General features: G+C 47.4%; 1 long non-coding RNA gene across 1 annotated transcript; it reads right to left on the reverse strand.

The window, feature by feature from the left end:
* Positions 1-2,061: 2,061 nt before the first annotated feature.
* Positions 2,062-8,265, reverse strand: LOC311439240. The gene is made up of 2 exons (XR_014694617.1): positions 8,116-8,265; positions 2,062-2,678 (listed from the first exon to the last, which is right to left on the reverse strand). It is a non-coding gene; the product is annotated as an uncharacterized lncRNA (long non-coding RNA).
* Between the last annotated feature and the right edge of the window lie 5,138 nt (positions 8,266-13,403).

Here is a 13,403-nt window from a genome sequence, read left to right on the forward strand (position 1 = left end):
TCCTGGGAAGATCTACCATACAGGTAATCTTGCCTTGGCAGGAGCAGAAAAGACAACACAACATGTCCTTTCCATCCCAAATTTCCACATGTCTTTGTAGGCATGACTGCAGGGGAAGTACCTCTTAAAACAAGGACAGGGGAAAAAAAACCCTTCTGATCTTCTGCCACATAGTTTCCATAAATGCTGGAATAAGGCGGTTCTGAAAAGGAAGCGAGGTGGATACAAAGCGAGAGGAGAAAAAAAAAATCTCAGGGAAAGAAATCTAACTCCATCAGGCAAACCAAAACAACAAATGTTCTCTTTTCCCCCTCCTTTTATTTCATGGAAAAAAACAACAGAAGAAATAGAAACCAGGGAGGAAAGATGAAGACCCTTCCGTTTGCAAACACTCACGGAAAATGACAGGTTTTTACACATGGAGGCTGTTCATCAGCCTAGTTTTGGCCCGAATTTCTCTGTTTACAGTGGGCTCTCTGTGCGGTCAAAGCCCACGCCAGAGCTGTCACTGCAAAGCAGCGAGTGCCGGCGGGCAGCGATGAGCTCAGTTAGAGGTGGTGGCAGGATCCGAGAGCAAGGGGATTATTTTTGCTCCCTGAGGAAGCAGCAGGTGGAAACAGATCCGCAGTGCCTTTCCCTGCGGTCGCCCAGCGAAATGCCAGCCCGGGATCCCTCACCGCAAAGCCGGGGAGTTTGCTTCTCCCAGCAAAAGTTTTTCATTAGAGAAGTTTGGGTTTTATAACAAGCCTGATACATTTGTATAAATATTTTGTTCCTTGGGGAGGGCAAGCAGGCTCCGGGAGAGGCTTTGTTTAACTGCAAAGCAAGTCTTCCATCAACTGCAGGGGGTTTGCCCGCTGCCAAAGCCTCCCCGTGCCCTGTGCACGGAGTCGGGATGTGGTGACCTGGGGAGGATGGAGCCCATCCACCACCAACCCACATGATGCCCCGTGGTCCTCTGCTCCCCATAAAGGAATCCTGATATTTCTCCTCGCTCCCCCCAATACCCTCCACTGGGGTCTAAGGCAATCATGAAGCTGGAAAGGCTTTGGATGAGCCTTTATCTGCAGCATGGTTGGGTTTTATCCCTCATTAATTTCTCCCAAGAAGGCCAGGCCAGCTGGCTGGTGCTGGGTGAGATGGGGAGTTTATGTAAAATTAATTTTTAGGAAAGAGAAGTTGGAGGAGAGCGAAAGGAGAAGGCTATAGTGAAGAGCAGAGGGGTTCTGGGCGGTAGCATCGTGTGACAGGGACTGGGCATCAGGAGCAGAGGCTAGGGGCATGGCAAAGATGCTCCTGCAGCACTTCACCTCCTCTTGGCATCTCAAAATGTTAGTTTTTACCAGGATTTTCCTTGTGGCACCATATACGCCAAAACCAAATCGAGTGGACCCTGACCAAGTCAACACGTAGCATCTCTGGGCATTTCCCAAGGGACTAAGCATCATCAGAGGAGGTGCACGAGGCAAAAAGGGATTAAAGAGGAGGTTAAATGTAGGTCCTTAAGGGTGGGTTTCCCAGTGCTAGACACACGTGAGCCCTCTGGTGCTGGGGGACATCCAAAAGGAGCCATTTGGCAAAGGGGCAGAGATCCACAGCCAGCATAATCCCATTGTAAACCTGCCTCCATGCCGGGAGGGATAAGGCTGGACATAGCCAGCTGGAAAAAAAAATCCTCTGAGTGCTGAGTAAAAGCTTGCCAGGCAATTAGCATCGCCATTGTCCGCTCCGATTTAATTCTCTCACAGGGGGTTTTGTGACTTCTTCTTAATTCCTCAATCAGCCTGATGGGAGGATGTTTCTGTGGGGTTTGGGGAACACTGTCCCCAGGTCTGTGCTCTGCTTCTGGCTGGAAACAGCCAGTTTTACGTCAATAACATGAGAGCAGTGTGGGGAGATGGGCTTCTAGCACAGGCTGTGCCGTTCAGTTTGAAAGGAATAGAATAATCGATAAAGGGAAGGTGGCTGTGAGAAAGGCTGAAGCAGTATCATCCAGCATTTAAATAATTCCTGGGCTAAAAGAAAAAAAAAAAAAAAAAAGAGACATGCACACTCCATAAATGAGGAACTGTAAGTGTTTATGACAATAACAACGGCAAGAGCACAACTCATAACATAATCATTCGATCAATTTTCCCCAAATGGTTTCCAGACTAAGGGCTGGAGCGGGAGGCCAATAAATAAGCTCCCTAAATTCCACTTATACTTCTGCCTGTGAGCTGGCACAGAGCACCGCATGTGCCCAGCAAAAAAGGCCTGACCTCAAGGACAGCTCGATGCCGGTGTCCCTGAAAAAAACAGCTTGCTCCATCCCAGCTCCCCTGCTGGAAAAGGTGACTTGTCCCGGCCGTCAGCGGGGAGAGCCGAGAGATGAAAGCCTCTCTTCACCCGCCAGACATTTCGAGCAGAATTACCTTTTGATGAAAGCATTTCTGCTGACATTTTTTTGTCGTCCGGAAAGCAACATGAGCGGAAAAATATCCATTCAAAATGAAACAGAAAGTTTCTCCTTTTTCACCTCCTTTGTCTTCCGTGGAAGAGTTCAGCAATGTTTCCTTTGCAAAATATTTTCTTTGCCCTTGCAGCCGTTTCAGCTCTCCTAGTTGCTCTGATTACTCGCCACCTCCAGAGTTCCTGTGACATTTATTTAATGATCTTGAAAAGCCTGTCAGTGAAAGCTGAATGCAAAAAAATATATATAATTTTAGCAAATTATTACTAAATCGCTACTTTCCCCGCTTCTTTGAATGTCACTGTTACGGCGAGTGGCTTTCCCTGCGTTAGCCCGTGTTTTGCCACACTGATGTGTTTTAGCCTTAATAATTTATACCTTAATTCCCAAATTTTTCAGAGCCCACTCCCCAGGAAGGTATTTTGGGACAGACCCAGCATCTCCATATTTCACTGGCTATGGACGTAACTATTTAATTTAAGCCACGGAGCTATTTATTCTGCAAGAACACTGTGCTTTTATTAGCCATTTATTTACAGTACGTGGCATTCCCCACGTGCATGACCTGCTCACGAGCACAGAAGGAGGCTATTTATTTTGGAGTCTTCTCTAATTTACACTAACCATGGAGCAGGGACCCATAAAAAGGCTGGCAAGCGGAGCAGAGCCAGCTTGTGGGCTCTGACAACACGGCCACTACAAGGCACTATTCATCCCTCGCCCATAAATATATATTTCAAGGTGCCCAAGGGAGTCCAGAGTTCAGTTTCCATCTCCTGAAAGTTTTTTTTAAAAAAGCAGGTGGGCACCATGCACGTGGTCACTTTGTATGGTACCGACCTTAATGCAGGCTGGGGAGGCATAGGGCTGGTGATCCTGCACCCCCAGACCCCATCACAGCCCTCTGCCCCCCTTACACATTGTGTGCATGGCTGGAAGGGAAGAGGTGCAGCCACATTTCAGCGGGAGAGGGCCAAAAAAATAAATAAATCATAACAATTAGGAATTGTTCTACCGAATGCCTTTCCTTCTGTGGCACCCCAAAGTGTTCTTAGGGAACCCTGCAACACCAAACATCTGGGCACAGCAACAAGCAATAAGCAACAACAGCATGTTCATTGTTCAGCAGCCTTTTATAATCCGTCCAATGGTTTTTAAATAAAGTGGATGGAAAATAATGGAGATTCCAGGCCCTGGAACCCATTATTCTTGCATGCCAAGAGCAATGCCGCTAAGTGCAACAAGGACCCTGAAGTTAATGAAATTCCTGCCTGAGCAAACTTTTATCATGCTGTTTGGTAAAATGACTCGCGCATCATAAAAGCAACATCACTCAAGCTGTTAAAATGTCTTCTGTGTAAAGTCAGGCTAAGGAGCAGGAGGAATACATTTGTTAAATTACATATAACCGGTCATATACATTTTAAATATATCTTTATTAGGTTACTGGAGGTTGTTGAGTTTAAAGCATGATGGTGAATTGATCAACTGCTGTGCCAGTGATAGAAGTCTCCTGTTTGAATGGAAGGCTGAGAAATTTTAACTGATTTTCATACAGAACAGCAATCCATCACCCCACCACGCCTGGAAAGGCTCCATTGCTAGAGCAGTTTTCTGTAAAAATGTTTCATTGACAGTCAAATGAATAAATATCTGAATCACTTCAAAGCCCCCAAAGGAGAATTTGTTTGAAGAATGCATTTTCGATGACAGCATCCACCCTGTTTCTAAAATCCCTAATAATCTTCCCTCTTCGACTCAAGCTCTGTTTTGCATGAGGGGAGCTTTGCAGAGAAAACCTTCCAGGCAGCCCTAATTAAGTTCAGCTTTGTCCTGATGAAGCACATCTCTGGAGTTGGATTTTCGTAGCCCTAGCGTCTGCCCTAACATCTCTCCAAGTGGAGCTGGCTGGAAAATGCCCTGAAAAAGCAACGGGGACTGAATTTGCCCTTGGAAGCCCAAGCAGGTGTCAATAAGCAGAGGTCAACTGCTGACTTTTCACCCACCACAGCCTGCTCTTTGTGAAGGGACACACGGGACAGATTTCTCCTCTTCTGCTGCTGGATGGAGGTTGGAAGAGTTAATTTTAAGGGCTGCCTGAAGCTCAGCTCGTTTCACCTCCACTCCCCCCCTCCTTAAAGTTTTTAAAGTATTTAGCTGGAATTTATTTTCAAGATCAGTTACGCACAGTGCCTGTGAGTAATCCACCCCGGCTGGATAGATAACTCCAGGTCTCATTCATCATTTTTCCCTGACCCTTTATTTATAGAGCTGATTATAAAAGTGCCTCCGCCAACAGGCCAGCAGCTCTGTTGAAGTCAACGAGCTTGGGTCAATTTGTACCCACAGAGGAGGCGAGCCCGAACCTTCATCTTTTGCATTTTGGGGGCTTTCACTGCTTTTTGACCAAAATCTGAAAAAGGAGAAGCAACAAAGCTGTGACAGACATCAACCATTTCAGCACAGCTCAGAGAGTGAGCCAGCCCTTTGCCTGGAGGCCTGGGGAAGTGCAGGGAGATGAAGTAACCCTAACACGTCCCCAGAAGGACTCATAGCTGTCAGGAGCGGTCTCCTGTGGGGAACAACAGGACAACATCAGTGTCACCATCCCTACCTCCTGACCAAGGGGCACCCGGGATAGGACGGGAGGAAATGGAGACCCCATCCCATTAGTGAATGGCCCTAAAACCCTGCTGTCACCAGTACCTCTCCCTTTCCCGAGGAGTGCCGTGAAAGCGCTGCGCTCCATGGAAAGAAAACCACTTCCCCTGGAGAATGCTGGCATGCTGTTGAGCAAGAGGCATGGAAAGTATTTTGGATCGCAGGTTTCAGGGAGGTTTCTTGGAAGCAATCACTTCTTGTTGTTCTGCTTCGCTGACATAAACCTGGAGGGCTCGCTGCATTTCTTCTCCCCGTTTGGCGTTGCCAGAGTTGTCATGTCTTAGCCCACGCCTGGCGGTGGTGCTGAGCCCCACCGTGATGCAGGCACCCAAATTTAATAGGGCTGACAGCAAGAAAGATGGAGGCAACTTGGAGACAATCCAGAGACAGCCAGCAAGAGTGACAAGAGGCTGAGAAGCCATGAGCTACGAGGGATAGATGAGGCAGTTGGCTGTGTTTAGTCTAGCCCGGGATAGCAAGGCAGAGGGGCATGATAACAGCCTTCCAGCATGGAAAAGCTGTCACAGGAAGGGCTGCCACATCGTGCTGCGTCCACCTGGTAGGCGGTGGGAGAAATCAGCTCCTCTTGCAGCCAAGACAAGGCTTGGATGTCAGCAAGCACAGGGTTTCTGCCACCTAATAACATCCATGAGAATGAAGGGCTTAGGGAAAACAGGGTCTGGATGAAGAGCAGCTGGCGATGGAGTGACAACTTGGTGTCCACAGACCCTGTCCTGCTGCCCCAAGGTCTGTCCTGCTGCTTGCTAGCACCAAGGGAAGATATTTCCCCTCCTCTGGTTTGTGGAGGAGTCCACTTTTAACCTAGGTCTGCTTTAAACGCTAACCACACACAGGTGTGAGACCTCAGGCGGCTGTCCTTAGAGCAGGTGGCCAAGCAGAAAAATGGAACCACTGCTGCTAAGAAAAAAAACAAAACCATATGCAAATAAATAAATAAATATATAAATCATTCTGTACCTGCTCCTGGATGTCTCCTAAGGTCTCTCTGAGTGCTGCCTTCCTGAACCTGCCCAGCTCCTGGATTTGTGTCCCCTGCTTCTCCTTGGCACATATTGAGCATGAATAAAGCAGAGCCCTCCTGCAGCTTGCCCTCTCAGCCAGGGCTGTGTCCTCCCTGTGATGCTGGAAAGCTGCGAACAGCCCCGGTGTGCATGTCTGGCTCTCCCTCACTGCGCAGCACCAGCTTTCTACCCCCTGTACCTTTCTGCCCAGGATAATTTTTGAGGACTTTGCGAGCCGTTACATCACGAGGGGTTGTTTTGCTCAGTTCCCTGTTAAAAACAGTGAGCACACGTGGCGTTTAATGGAACAGATGGCTGGCTCGGACCTCTCCGGCCCCATCGTCACCCCGCGTGCACACACGTGCGCTGTCGGCAGCGCTGCGGATCGTGACCTCGCAGATGGTCTGGGTGAGCTCAGTCCGGGACAGATGGAGGTTGGACCTGGGGGAATGCTCCGGGTCCTCCCCGGCGTTTGGTATTCCAGGAATCTGGGGGGGAAACGGGCTTCATCTCGCACGGACTGGTGGATGGAACAACCCACAGTGTGCTGCGGGAGTTTCAGCCGGGATGTTGCACTCCTGAGCAGGCTGGTTTCCAGGCGGGTGCAGCTGGGGAAAGTTTATTTTGCTGTGCTGCTACTATCCCGAGGTCATAAAGGCACTCTTGGTGCATTAGCCCCTACTTAGGCCATGCTGGTGAGATGCAGGAAGGACCGAGCATCACGGGGAGGAGAGGCTTTTTTGGCTAGGAGGACCTCAAAGGGATGTGTAGCCCCTTTGCCCCAAGGGCTGTAACATCTTAGGAGCCCCCTCACCACGTCCTGGCCACCAGCACCATCCCAACACCCCCACAGCTGATGTGAGCAGCTGTGTCCCTCTCTGCTTCTCCCCACATTCCTGCAAAGGGACATCCCCAGTGTGCACTGTGCTGGGATTTCATCCCCCAGCATCAGCGTGCACAGACCCACGGATTAAACCCAGTAATAACAACCAGTAATTAATAACGTAACTCAATCCCAGCTGGCTCTGGAGCATCAGGAAACTGCATCCCCTCCCTTCCTGTCCCCTCCTGGCACTGGCAGTGGGGTGAATCTGTGGGCTCGGGGCCTCCTTATCAGCTGCAGGCAGCAGGAAGCTCCCCGAGCCGGGGCGGCCGTGGTGCATGGTCTTGTGGCTGTCCTCTCTAATAATCCCTGTATTTCTCGTGTTTTAATCAGCCTGCTCACTGTCCGCAGTGCCTAGCATTGTGGGGCCAGCACACCTAGCCTTACCAGCATAATAATTAGGAAGCCTTTACTGGGTAAGAATTTAGAAATATCGAGTATCTCGCTGTTGCTGTTTCCGTAGTTAATAATCCCCCTTTCAACTATATCCTTTCCAAAACACAGAGACAAAATGCAGCACAGTGGGAGATGGCATCCATCCCCAGCCTTCGGTACGGCTGTGGAGGTTGGTGTAAAATGAAGGGCCCCCATTCCCATCCTCGCTGCAGGGGAAATATTATAGGAGCTGGCTGGGGCCCAGGCCTAAATGTAACTTTGGAGAAGACTTGAGAAGCTCCTGTAAATGAAATTCAGGGAAGGAGGCTGCCTCTGAGCCAGTCCTGGCAGAGAGGAATCTACCTCTGAATGGGGCTTTTCCCTCGTGTTTTCCTTCTGGCATCCTCCTAATATGACAGCAATTAAAAGCCCTGAAAAATGGATGGGAACAATTTGGAAGAGGTCTCTATTAGGTTTGCTCTCATTAGCACTGCAGGCTATTTTTTTTTTCAGCTGCTAATTGACAGCTGCCTTCCACATGCAGAGTCAAAAAAAAAAAAAAAGTAAAAAAAAAAAAAAAAAAAGCCCCAAGATTTTATATCAGGAGTAGTTTTAACCAGGGCTGTCTTGAGCTGAGGACCATGAGAAGGGAGATGGTGACGTGGAGCTCATGTCAGGAGCCATGGAGCAGAGAGGAGTCATCAGCTGGGAATGGCACTCACCCAGCATCTGGAGATGCCCTAGGAGATATGTCAGGTCAGCACATCTCTTCCTTGGAAAGAAATGGGTTTGGCCCAGGAAATGCACACCGAAATGCTCCGTCTCAGTGCTAAATAGCTGCTTTCAACCATGCCTTTGATCTGTGGGAAATTACAGGCCTGGCCACAGCTGCTGGCTCTGTTAAGCACATGCCAGCATCACCAGGTGTCTCCACTTCCCCTGTGGGCTTCTGGGTCACACCCAAGAGGGCAGAGCTCTGTCCCCAGGAGGGACACGAGAGGTGCTGGTCCTCTCTGGACAAGGAACAACCAAAAGCAGATGAGCACCCAGAGGAGCAGAGGGACATGTACCATGCCCCTAAGTCATTGCTCCATCTCCAGCTGATGCCCCCTGGGACAGTTTCCTCCCAGAGAAAATAGGTTTTCTCCAGCCATGGGCTTTCTGACATCTCAACATGTTGTTTATGGTAGTTATTAGATGGAGAGACTATTGCTTTAAATAAATCGTTCCTTGGGCATAAGGAAATTATGATGGTTTCCCCAAGCTGAGGGCAGGGAGGGAGTTATCTGAAACACAAATAACCACTGAGTCTGTCAATGGCTCTGTTTCTATTAAAGAGAAATATGTAAGAGATCAAATTCTGCAGCTAACAGCTAATAGTTGGCTACACTGCTGACATCTCCACATAAGCTCGCCCCTAAATAACTGAGCTTTGGAGCTGACTGGGAGTTCTCACCGAAATAGCTCTTTCGGGCAGGGAAATGCAATTTCTGCGAACTTGGAATTTTCTGCAGGGAACTGTTTCAGAGAGTTCCTTCTTTCCTTGGGAGCAAACAACAAAAAAGCCAACAAGCCAAACAATATTTAATTTCAGTTTGGCTTCCTTAGGATGAAAGCCTAAGTTTGTGAAGTTGAGCCGAGATGTTAAATTTCGTCAGTATAGCATTATCCAGAATCTGCAACAATTTTGCTGTGCTGCTATTCATGAGAAGTTTTTCTGGCTGGGTTTCCTCTAGACTACATTTCCCACCATAATTTCCATAGTCCTGCTTACCTGCTGAGCTGGTAAGCTGGGACAGACATCGTAGCTCCCAGGAACACGAGGTATAGGGGATTTCACTGCGAAGTCCTTGCAGGGCTTTCGTCCTGTGTGTCCTTGCCCTGGGACATCAAGGTGACCATTAAACCTGAGCAATATTCAACCTGAGCAATGGCCCTGATGCTCCCAATCCCCTCGTTGTGAAATGATACAGAATGGCAAAATATGGTGCAAAGAGCCAAAACCCGCAGACTTGTGGCCTGCTGGGACAGATGTCATACCCACAGCCTTGAGGAGATCAAGATCTAGATCTAGATCAGTTGATGGCCACACTGCAAGAATCATACATTGGTCCAGTAGGGCTACAGGCTGCCAAGTAGGAAATTACTGTTATTTAAAAAGATGTAAGCAACCAGCAACAGGAAGAGGAACCAGAAGACAATGTTTTCCAAATACAGGTGGCCTCATTCAGCGTACAATAGCATGCATAGGATATCATCCCTACGCTGTGTATTTGTCTGTAGAGACCATTTAAATGGATTTAGGACAGGAGTTCTCAGTCATTTGGATATCTTGCTGTAAATTCCCATGTGGCTGCTTTTATCTTGGTATACAAGCACGTTTGCTATGCAGATAATCTCGGTTTGGTGGAGTTTAAAATGAAGCTCTGTTCCTACCACGGAAGAAGCCTTCCCTGTGGGACTATACCCATATGATGAGCCTGGCTTAGCTGCCAGAGTAGCAGAGAAAAGAGGACTGCTTTTGGTGAGGGAAATATGGTACGCTGGGATGATTCACAGCCCCCTGAGCATCCCTGGGTGTCTGCCACGGATGTAACGTGATGTACCCATTCTAATTGCCACCTGTTTCCATCTGACCCTCTGCCTCTGTGAAACCAAGCTCAGGTCAGCACCTGACCTGTCAGTCACTCGGGTCTAACCCTCTAAAACACAGAAAAAGCATTCTCCTCTCTATTGTACCTCCCTAACATGAGAGACAGAAATCCTGCATGCTCTCTGGAAAAGACTGCTCCATGAACAGCAGTTACTGTAGAAAAGATCAAGCTTTTCCATCCATGGCAGACAAAACCTCACTAGCTACCAGCCTAGCTACCAGGGTGCCTGCTCAGTACTAATTGCAGAAAGCAGTCTACACATTAAATAGCCTCATACCACACCAGAAGTAGTCCCACCCCCCTAGGCACCCATTTTAAGATCCCTAAAAACTCTGACAGTGGAAAAGGACCCTCATCTCTTCAAGTCCCAGCTCAGGCTCATGTTTCTGGTAAAGGACATGGGAGAAAATCCAGGAAAAAAAATGCTGCTTTGAGCTCTATCTATCTACTTTATCTATTGATCTATCTATCTATCTATCTATCTATCTATCTATCTATCTATCTATCTATCTGTTAGGGGAGTACATGTATGCCTACAGAAAAAAAAGTCTTGTTTCCTGAGATCTTGTTTGGCTATCTTATTCTCAAGAAACAGGGCCATTTTGTGGCCACCCGGAGACTTGTCAACAGTGGAGATAAAGTGAGGATGTCCCCACTGATGGGGTCAGAGAGACCCATCTTTTTCAGAGGGCATGGTCACATCAGTATCAAGCTAGTCCTGTTTGCCACCCTGGCTGCTTGTTCCAACACAGCACACCCAAAGCAGCTTTCCAAGTGCAGCTGCTAAAAAAGCAGTAACAGAAATACCCCAGAGTGGTCTCCCTCCCGTTTTCCCTATCAGCCAAGTGGCACTCCCCACAACGCTGCAGGAAGGACTGAGCACTTGCCTCTTCCAACAGCCAGCAGAGAGAAACCAGACTTGAATCTCCTCGTGGTGATAGATGGATCAGAAAGGGGGTTGGAGCTCTTTGTGTTTCTCAGGGATAAGGATATTGTTTTCCTCTTTATCCCTCAGAGACTTAGGGGCTTGGATCTGTGAAGGCTAATGCACTAGGCCTCGTAGGCAGGGGATTTTAAAAGGATGACTTCATTGGACTTTGTCATTCTCAAAACACGAAGTTTTGGAGAACATGCCATGGCACTTGCAACAACACATGATAATGGGGTGTAACCTGAAGATTTTACTAGCTCTCACTTGGCACAGTTAGCATTAGCCTGTGCTGCCAGCGTGCAAATAAGTCGCGTAGCTTTGGCTCATGTTTTTGTTGATTCTCAGGCAGAGAGCTGCTCCCTGCCTGACAAAAACTGCAGCTGCATGCGTAGTTCTGCTTGTACATCAGGGATATCCCTCGAGAAGTTAACTCTGGCCACTGTCCACCAGCGAGCCACATCCTGAGCCTGCAGACACTGCTGCATTTGCAGCTCTTGGTGACCAAGCCAGGTTATCCTGTCCTGGCTCTTTTGGGCAATGCTTCCCAAATGTACCGGGCGCCCTGGCACTTTACCAGCTGCTCCAGCATGCAGCAGAGCTCACATAAGTGGTGCCTCAGGGCATTGCTTGCAATCGTGGAATCATTTTGGTTGGAGAAGACCTTCTGGATCACTAAATCTGTCAGACTGACCCACAGAGTCCCATCACTAGACCGCGTCACTCAGTGCCACATCCACACAACTCTTAGATGCCTCCATAGATGGGTCTCCACCTGGGCAGCTCCTTCCAATGCTTTGCCCCCATCTCCATGAAGAAATTCTTCCTAATGTCCAACAGGAAAAACAGAGTTTTCCAAGAAAGATGTTTCTAAACTGGAAGGAGGGGGTGTCACATGAAAATTTCCATAAGAAAGTCCCCCCACCCCACCCTTTTTTTTTTCTTTTTCTTTTTTTTTCTGGTGAGCATTAGCAGAAAAGCTTTTGTGTAAGAGGATGATGCATTTTAATCGGTTCAAGGAGGACATCAATGGGTAGCGGGAGGACTGAGCCCTGGCCATAGCCCTGCTGTTGGGTGACCTTGGAGGATCACTGCCATGCTGTTTTCCCATCTGTACAGCAGGAACAAGAAAGTGCCATACAAGAGTTAGCTGGGTTATTAATAGAGGCCTCTGGCTGAGATTTTGAAACAGCCCAGGGGATTGAGAAGCCCATTTATTCCGTATGATTCAAAGCAGGCAAATGACTCAGATTTCCTTGACACTTTTGAACATTAAAGTTAGGAAAAAGCTCTCTCAAAAGCATTTGTCTTGAGGGAAGCAGTCATTTGAATATGTGTCTTTCTTTTTCCAAGTACAAATGGGAGCAAATTACCAATGAAGCTGAAATGTTTTGTTTGGTTTGATTTTTATACTGAAAAATATCAGATATAGATCTGAACATCAACTGCTCTGCATGCTATAGTTGTGGTAGAAAAACAACTAATGTAGTGGTCAGAAGGAAACATTTTGACTATATGGGATGGAAATGTTTCCATAATTTCCTGTTTAAACTGTAGGTGAAATAGATACATTCTCCCAAAATGTTTGGATTTCATTAAATTGCCATTTTTGGCCAGATCCAATAGCAGCAACAGTGCGCGTCTGGTTTAAACAGTTAATAGATATAATAGATTTTCTCCAGCATTGCCATAAATTACTTCCTGGGTTGACTTGTAAAACCCCAGTAAGAAAGGGGGTAAGGAACAGGCCACAGGAAGGTCATGGCAGGATCTGGCCTGGCATCAGGACCAGAGCATGACAAGAGCGTGGGCTGGGGACCAGAGGAAAATTGGAGGAAGGCATCTTGCAAAAGAGCCTGTGCTGCCAGATGGGATGTTCCAGTGCATGTTTATAATTGTGTATTTCTGATTCAGGGCGGCTAAAATTAGAAGGCAACAGAGGGCATTTAATATGCAGTAGCAAAGCAGTGTGAAAAGGCAGATCACTATTTGGGGAAGTGGATAAAAACATGGTATCAACAAGGAGCATCAACATTTCTTGGCATTTTATGCAGGTCCTGAAAATACTTGATCCCATGTAGAGGCAGGAGAATGGACTGTATAATCTCTTGCCTTCATTTCCAGCCCTATTTATTGGTGAAATTGATACATCTTGATTTCATTCTGACTTTCACAAAATCTGATATGGCTCTATGACTTCATTAAAAAGACATTTGGAAGCAAACAAATGAACGACTTGACCAAAATCTTTATAAGCTAATTTTTCTCCTGGAAAGTTTTCATTTTGACAAAGGGGAGTTTGCCACAGGGGAAAATAAATAAATAAATAAATCACTCCCTTGGAAAGTGTTCAACCAGCTCTTTTTTTCCTTGGCTCGGTGTTTACTGCAGTCTCAGATGTCACAGTGACACAGTGCTGAGATGCCAA

This window comes from Aythya ferina (genome assembly GCF_964211825.1).
Source record: "Aythya ferina genome assembly, chromosome: 6".
Classification (NCBI taxonomy): Eukaryota; Metazoa; Chordata; class Aves; order Anseriformes; family Anatidae; genus Aythya; species Aythya ferina.